This window comes from Brassica napus, chromosome C5 (genome assembly GCF_020379485.1).
Source record: "Brassica napus cultivar Da-Ae chromosome C5, Da-Ae, whole genome shotgun sequence".
Lineage (NCBI taxonomy): Eukaryota > Viridiplantae > Streptophyta > Magnoliopsida > Brassicales > Brassicaceae > Brassica > Brassica napus.
The window spans coordinates 43975192-43983803 of record NC_063448.1 but is presented as its reverse complement, the minus strand read 5'-3'; the positions used below and the strand labels follow the sequence as shown (position 1 = coordinate 43983803).

The following is an 8612-nucleotide window of genomic DNA, read 5'->3' as shown; positions in this document are numbered from 1 at the left end:
CAACAGGCGAGTCATGTCGCGTAGGAACACTTCTTCTCCTTGATGGAGCAGCATTAACTGGATCGAGAGGCCCGTGTTCTCCAAGAAAGTACTCCTGGGGTATGTTGAAGCTAATAGCTCCAGGTATCTCTAAACTCGTCAGGTTCCGGTTTGGAAGAACCACTTCGACTGGCTTGCCCTGCAAATAGTAGTGGTAGACGTAGTCCTTCCCATACATCCCACTAAAATAGGTAGCAATCCTCAAGTAGGTGCCATCAATGAACTTCGGTCCCACTGCGTCCTTTCCCAAGGGAACATTCAGAAATTGGAGCAGTGGTGTGATCATTCCACCTATCCCCATCTTTGGGCGCGAGTCAGTGGTGGACCACGCCCAGTCTCTGTAGTGCTGGAGACGACCCACAAAGAAACTGACCATCCCGAAGGTAGCATAGATGTCGGTGCTGGGAAGGGGTAAAACTCCAGGTTGGGCGTAGGGACGGATAGCCGGACAGAGCAGTCGCATGTCTTCCTCAGTAACCGTACCAGCTTGCTTCCGTGGGTAGAATGCATGGACTAGCATCCTGTGGAGGTAACGTACGGACGGGTGTCGGATGTGTGAATTCTTGTCAGCCCCGGTAGTGTGTTTGTTTCCAGTGATCAACTTCCAAAGCTCCGTGGGAAGGTTCTCACACTTGGGTAGGGAGTGGTCTTCTAGGTCTTGGAACCCCATGACTCTCCCAATGTCCTTGAAGTTCATGTTGTATTCTCGTCCATTGACCTTAAAACTGATTTTTCCCCATCCTTGCCTCACATGCGCGGTGTCGTGGTAAGTGACCGCAAGAGAAGATAAGAACTGACAAGTGACATCCTTGTAGAAAGGATATGCCATGGTGAGGAGTTTTGGCATCTTCAAATGTCCTAGCATCTCTTCAATGTCAGAGTCAAGACCCAACTCCTTCAGCAGATCAAGGTCGGCGAACCTGGTTGGAGTCCAAGTGACCTCATTCTTCAAGTGATCATACAGCTCCTCCACAGATGGAGTTTTCGCCCTATCTCGATCAACCGCAACCCCTTTGCCTTTGGACATCTTGGCTTTCTTCGTAGGTGCCTGCTCATCAGCACTCTCAGTTTCACTTTCCTCATGGATGGAAACTGCTACACTTTTCCCTGCCCTCTTCTCCTGTTCTTTCGATTTCCTTGCAGCCAAAGTCTGCTGTCGAACAGTCTTCTGCGTCCCTGAGCCAGTTGGCTTGGAGGGCAAAGCTTTTCCTCTTAGTGCAAACTCTTGTCTTTCAGCTTCTTGCCTCTCAGCTTCCAACTTTCCCCTTGTCTTCTTAACCATTTTCACCTGAAAAATTAAAAACTTGAAAAGGGATAAGTAGATGGAAGTAAAGAAGGGCAAGACTTTGCAAGTGAAAATTGCAAAAGTGAACTTAACAAATGAATTATCAATTTAAACTCAAGTTCAACACAATGCAATGATTCTCACTCTTGTAACACCTTAACGCATCTAGTTCACTCACAGACACACCCAATTAAGGTCAAATTCGAAAACCCCCAAATCCATGAACCCTAACTTTGCCAAAGTGCAAATTAAACTCAATTTCACCGTTTATTCGACAACCCAACTTGATAGATAAGCTTTCCCTAGTCTATTTCACCACAATCTAGCAAGAAAATGACCAAATTTCGATTTTTAAATCCTAGGGTTCATGGACCTACGAATTTGAATTTTAAAACTCAATACCTTGCTTTGGATGAAAAGAAATGGTGAATGGGTGGTGAGGAATAGGCTACAGGGGCGAAAGCTTGGATTTAGAAACAAGAACTAGTCGATTTGGGTGAGAATTGAGAAAGTTTTGGGATTTTTGGTGTGGGTGAGTTTGAGAGAGTTTGAGAGTTTGTGAGAGGAGGGGAGAGTGATAGAGATGGATTCGCGGGGGCTGGGGGTAGGTTTAGGGTCGTCCGGTTCGGTCTAGGGTGGTTAGGGTCGGTTTACTTGAAGTAAACCGGGGTTTAGAGTCAGAAAACTTACCTGGACCGGTTCGGGAGCGACGTGAGGGTGTCGCTGCGAGAGGTCGCTCCCGAGTCCTTCTCTCGCGTCGTGATTCGACGAAAACGCGAGCGACTCTGGAGTGTCGCTCTCGAAACCTCGCTCTGGAGCTGGAGCGACTTCGAGGTGTCGCTCTAGGACGTCGCTCCGAGCCAGTTTTTGAGCTCCGTGACGACGAAAACGCGAGCGACTTCGAGGTGTCGCTCCCGTAACGTCGCTCCCAGTTGGAGCGACTTCATGTGCTCGCTCTGAGAGGTCGCTCCGAGAGCGTTTTTGGAGCACAAAACGTCTTTAAGCCGAGCGACCTCGAGGTGTCGCTCCCGTAACGTCGCTCCCAGCTGGAGCGACTTCGAAGTGTCGCTGTGTGAGGTCGCTCCCATGCACGACATTTGCTCGAACCTGCATCGATCAAGCACCTGCACACGACTTCTCTCTCCCTTTTTTTTTTTTTTTTTTTTATAAGATGAAAATGAAAATACCAATGCAATATATACAAGGATACGCATGGGACTTCCTCCCAAGTGAGCTTGTTTTAAGTCTCTAGCTTGACTTTGCCTCTTTTTGGATTAGGCCGGGGTAGGGTCAGACAGTGGAGTTGAAACCCCATCTTCCTCTGGTGCAGTAGCCATGTAGAGCTTAACCCTTTGCCCATTGACTGTGAAGTCTCTTCCATCAGTACTCCACAAAACTATTGCTCCATATGGCCTAACCTCTTTGACTTTGAAAGGACCTGACCACCTTGACTTAAGCTTTCCTGGAAATAGCTTCAGCCTAGAGTTGTAGAGAAGAACTTGATCTCCTTCTTTAAACTCTCTCTTCAGGATATTCTTGTCATGGAAAGCTTTAGTCTTCTCCTTGTAGATCCTTGAGTTCTCAAAAGCATCCATTCTTATCTCATCAAGCTCATGTAGCTGAAAAATCCTTTTCTCCTTGGCACTCTTGATGTCAAAGTTCAGCAACTTTATTGCCCATAGTGCCTTGTACTCAAGCTCCACTGGCAGATGGCAAGCTTTCCCATACACTAGGTTGAAAGGTGTGGTGCCCAGTGGTGTCTTGTACGCTGTCCTATAAGCCCAAAGTGCATCATCGAGCTTATTGGACCAATCCTTCCTTGTGATCCCCACAATCTTCTCCAAGATAGACTTGATCTCCCTGTTAGAAATCTCAACTTGGCCACTTGTTTGGGGGTGATAAGGGGTTGCCACCTTGTGCTTCACACCATTCTTCTTGAGAAGTCCCTCAAGCAGTTTGTTAATGAAGTGGGAACCTCCGTCACTGATCACAACTCTTGGGACTCCAAACCTTGGAAAAATGTTGCTCTTGAACATCTTGGTTACAACTCTAGCATCATTGGTGGGGCTTGCAATAGCTTCCACCCATTTGGAGACATAATCGACAGCCACAAGGATGTATTTGTTTCCAAAAGATGATGGAAACGGTCCCATGAAGTCAATACCCCACACATCAAACACTTCAACTTCAAGGATTGGATTCTGAGGCATCTCATTCCTCTTTGTGATGTTTCCTCTTCTTTGGCAAGAATCACACTTTGAGACAAAGTCTTGTGTATCCTTGAACATATGTGGCCACCAGAATCCAGCTTGTAATACTTTCGCAACTGTCTTGAAGGTGGCAAAGTGGCCTCCATAAGATGATCCATGACACTGTGTAAGGATCCCATCAATCTCCTCATTTGCAACCACTCTTCTATAAAGCTGATCCTTGCAGAGAATGTAGAGATAGGGTTCATCCCAGTAGTATCTCTTCACATCCTTGTAGAACTTCTTCTTGGCATAGCCCACAAGATTCAAAGGTTCTCTTCCTGTGGCTAGGTAGTTCACCAAATCAGCATACCAAGGTTCCTTCTCTTCTGTTGCTTTGACTTCTTCCAGCTTCCTACCAGTCTCACAAACTGCTATCACTGCTTCAATAGCCATGATCTGCTCCTCAGGAAGTCCTTCGTCAATAGGAATACCAGACTCTACCCTCAACCTGGACAAATGATCAGCTACACCATTCTCAACTCCGGGCTTGTCTTTAATCTCCATATCAAACTCTTGAAGCAAAAGGATCCACCTCAAAAGCCTGGGTTTTGCATCCTTCTTGGCCAAAAGGTGTCTCAAAGCAGCATGATCTGTGTAGACAATGACTTTAGACCCAACCAAGTAGCTCCTGAATTTCTCAAAGGCAAAAACAATTGCCAGCATCTCCTTCTCTGTTGTGGCATACCGTATCTGAGCATCATTGAGGGTTTGGCTGGCATAGTAGATCACATGGGTTTTGCCATCTTTCTTCTGCCCCAAAACAGCTCCCACAGCATAGTCACTAGCGTCACACATGATCTCAAAAGGGAGATCCCAATCAGGTGGCTGGACAATTGGAGCACTAATGAGTTCACCTTTCAGCTTCTTGAAAGCTTGTAGACATTCCACATCAAAACTGAAAGTGGCTTCCTTGCACAGCAGCCTGGTCAAAGGTCTAGTGATCATGGAGAAGTCCTTGATGAACCTCCTGTAGAACCCAGCATGACCAAGAAAACTCCGGATGTCTTTCACTGTCTTTGGTGGGGGCAAACCAACCATAACATCGATCTTGGCTTTATCCACTTCAATCCCCTTCTCTGAAATCTTGTGTCCCAGCACAATCCCTTCCTTGACCATGAAGTGACACTTCTCCCAATTCAGCACAAGGTTGGTGTCTTCACATCTCTGTAGGACCCTGCACAAGTTTGACAAACAAGCAGAAAACGAAGATCCGTAGACAGAGAAATCATCCATAAATACCTCCACAACATCCTCAATCAGATCAGAGAAAATTGACATCATACACCTTTGAAAGGTGGCTGGAGCATTACATAGACCAAATGGCATCCTTCGATATGCAAAGGTACCATAGGGACATGTGAATGTCGTTTTCTCTTGATCATTGGGGTGTATGGGGATTTGGAAAAATCCTGAGTACCCATCAAGAAAGCAGTAGAATGGGTGATTTGCAAGTCTCTCAAGCATCTGATCAATAAATGGTAATGGGAAATGATCTTTTCTAGATGCGGAGTTTAGTTTTCGGTAATCAATGCACATTCTATGACCTGTGATGGTTCTTGTTGGTATCAATTCATCCTTGTCATTTTTAATCACAGTGATACCACCTTTCTTTGGTACAACATGCACAGGTGATACCCATTTAGAATCTGAGATAGGGTAAATAACACCAGCATCTAAGAGTTTAAGAATCTCTTTCTTTACAACATCCTTCAGGTTAGGGTTTAACCTTCTTTGATGCTCGATAGAAGTCATTGATTCATCCTCAAGATGTATCCTATGCATGCACAAAGAGGGTGATATTCCCTTGATGTCATCCAGTGAGTAACCTATTGCCTTTCTAAATCTTTTAAGCGTTTTCAAAAGTTCAGATAGCTCAGTTTCAGTAAGTTCACTACTCACAATGACAGGATAAGTTTCATTAGGACCAAGGAATGCATACCTTACACCATGGGGTAGAGGTTTAAGCTCCACTTTAGGTGCCTTAAGCTCACTCCAGTCATTCTGCTGGGTGTCATCTTGCTGAGTGGCTGAGACTTCTTGGTGAACCATCTGTGGAAACTCCTCGTACTGATCCTTACTGACAAACCCCTGGTGTGAATCCAGCATCATCCCGTAGGCAGTACTCTCCAGGTTCTCAATCACCACAGCCTCTCTCTCTACAGTCAAAGCATGCTGTAGAGGGTCCTCTAGTGACAACTCTTCAAGGAGTTCATCAGCAAGGGCGTCCATCTCTTCAATGTAGAACACTTGCCCTTGAACTGTTGGCCTCCTCATTACCTCTTTGATGTCAAAATGGAGAATGTGCCCTTTACCCAGATGGAGATCAATCTTGCCTTCTTTCACATTAACAATAGCTCCTGCTGTTGCTAAGAAAGGCCTTCCAAGGATTAAAGGGTCTTGAGCTTCTTCACCCATTTCAAGCACCACAAAGTCTGTAGGGATCTCATAATTTCCAACCATCACTGGGAGGTCCTCTAAGATACCCACAGGGTACTTCACTGAACGATCAGCCAATACCAGAGAAAGTCTACACTTCTTGTACTGAGTGAAGCCGAGCTTCTTAGCAACAGATAGAGGCATCAAGCTGACACTAGCTCCCAAATCGCAGAGACATCTATCAAATACCATAGGTCCAAGAGCACAAGGTAATGTGAAGCATCCTGGATCTTCTAGCTTCTTTGGAATGACAAGCCTCTGAATGATAGCACTGCACTCATGAGTGAGAATCACCATGCCCTCCATCTCTTTCTTCTTTGCAGCTACAGCATCTTTCAGGAACTTGCTGTATTGAGGAATCAGCATGAAAGCATCAATAATGGGCATTGTGATCTGGACTTCACTCATTTGCTTTTCAAATAGAGCTTGGTACTTCTCTAGCAGCTGCCTCTTGAATCGACCTGGGAATGGGAGCTTGGGCTCATAGGCAGGAGGAACAAAAGAACTTTCACTGGCAGGAGTGACAACTTCACCATCCTTAACTGTTTTCTTCTCTTCTCCAACCTTTCCTTTTCCTTTGGCTTCCACTATCTTCTCTAAGATCTCGTCATTGATCTTCTCATCAACAATCACCACTTCATCATCTATGTTGATGGCAACCCCCTCACTTTGTTTCTCAGCATCCTTGGTGAGAGTTCTCTGAGGTAACTCCTTACCACTCCTGAGAGTGATAGATTTCATGGTTTCCTTTGGGTTTTGCTCAGATTTTCCAGGTAGAGAACCTTGTTGGCGATTTTGTTGAGTGTTCATGGCAGCAAACTGGTTCTCCAAAGCTCTGAACTTGTTGTTGAGCTCATTGTAGCTCCCATCAATCTTTGAGTGAAGGTTCTTCAACTCATAGCCAACATGCTTCTCACTTCTTGTTTGAGACTCCAGGATTTGTTTCAGTAGAGCTTCAGTGGTGTTGACCTGAGGAGTTGAGGTAGAGGGATTAGATTGCTGTTGGGAAGAATGGTTGCCCTTGTTGTTGAAACCAGGAGGAGGGTTTTGCTGAGGTTGATAGCTGCCTTGCTGATTATTCCGAGGCTGATAACCACTCTGTTGGTTGTTGGAATAGGATTTCTGTTGGTAGTTGTTGTACTGAAAGTTGGGCTCTTTCTTGTACCAGCTACCATTGTTGTTGATGAAACACAGCTCTTCCTGACCTTCCAAACCCTCAACTTCATGGACAACAACTGGTGTCTCTTGGCTTGGGTTGCCAACAAAGTGCAGCTGCTCTTGGGTAGCTTTGTCAGCAATGAGGATGTCTATCTTATCTTGTAGAGCCTTCAACTCCTTCCTCGTCTGCTTATCATCTGTTCTACTACCTCTGTCGTGGTCTCCACTGTAGACTGCATCACTTTTAACCATGTTGTCAACCAGCTCCTCTGCATCCTCCTCAGTTCTCCCCAAGAAGAACCCATTGCTAGCTGTATCCAGTCTGGCCCTGTACTTAGGAAGAGCACCACGGTAGAATGTGCTCAGCAAACTCTCCTTAGAGAAACCATGGTGTGGGCATTGAGCTTGGTAGCCCTTGAATCTCTCCCAGGCTTCACTGAATCCTTCCAAGCCCTTCTGTTGAAAGCTGGAAATCTCATTTCTCAGCTTAGCAGTTCTTGAAGTAGAGAAGAACTTCTCCAAGAATGCTCTCTTGCAATCATCCCAAGTGGTGATAGAGTCGCTGGGTAGAGACTTCTCCCACTGACGTGCCTTATCCCCCAAAGAGAAAGGGAATAGCTTGAGCTTTAAGGCATCTTCGGACACACCATTGGTTTTTGACAACCCACAGTAGCTGTCGAACCTGTCCAAGTGATCAAATGGATCCTCTAGAGCCAAGCCATGATACTTGTTGTTCTCGATCACGTTGAGGAGTCCTGATTTGATCTCAAAGTTGTTGGCTGCCACAGCGGGTGCTCGGATTCCCAATCTATGACCATGAATGTTGGGGCGATCGTAAGTGCCAATGGGTCGAGCTGCTCGCTGTTGGTTAGCTGGAGCATTGTTATTAGCGCCATTGACGCCTGCATCATGCTGATGAACGTCTCCCATATCAGTGTTCAGTCTTTGCAGTTGAGCCTGTTGCTCTTCTTCTCTTCTCTTTCTAGCACACTCTCTCTCTAAAGCTCTGATGTCTGCAGCTCGTGGAACTAGGTTTGATGGACCGTTGCTCCGCAAGTTCATACACCTGTAGAATAAGAGGAGGTGAAAAAGAGTCAGTAACAAAAGAAAATAAAAATGACTTAGTCTCAAGCAATTGACTAAATCTCAATGTTTAAATCTACTCAGAATTTGGCAACGGCGCCAATTTGATGTTAGGAGTTTTCAAGGCTCCTAAGACAAATGTTGTAGTATAAATGATTGTCGAACCAGTTCTGAGAGATGTGAAAGCACCGAGAATGCAAGTAATCACTTAATCTAAGTGCAACCAATGGTTTTTAAAAGGGTTTTTAAACTATAACTAACTAAAAGGAATAACTAAATGATACTCTCTTAACTATGGGAAAAGAGAACTCATGGATATAGGGATTAGACATCGGGTGATCAAGTTTCGAACTAAGGAT

At 45.3% G+C, this 8612-nt stretch overlaps 1 non-coding gene across 1 annotated transcript; it reads left to right on the top strand.

Annotated features, from left to right (window-relative positions):
* Positions 1 to 7552: 7552 nt before the first annotated feature.
* LOC125588051 lies at positions 7553 to 7659 on the top strand. Its single transcript, XR_007324447.1, has one exon. It is a non-coding gene; the product is annotated as a small nucleolar RNA R71 (small nucleolar RNA).
* The last annotated feature ends 953 nt before the right edge of the window (positions 7660 to 8612 follow it).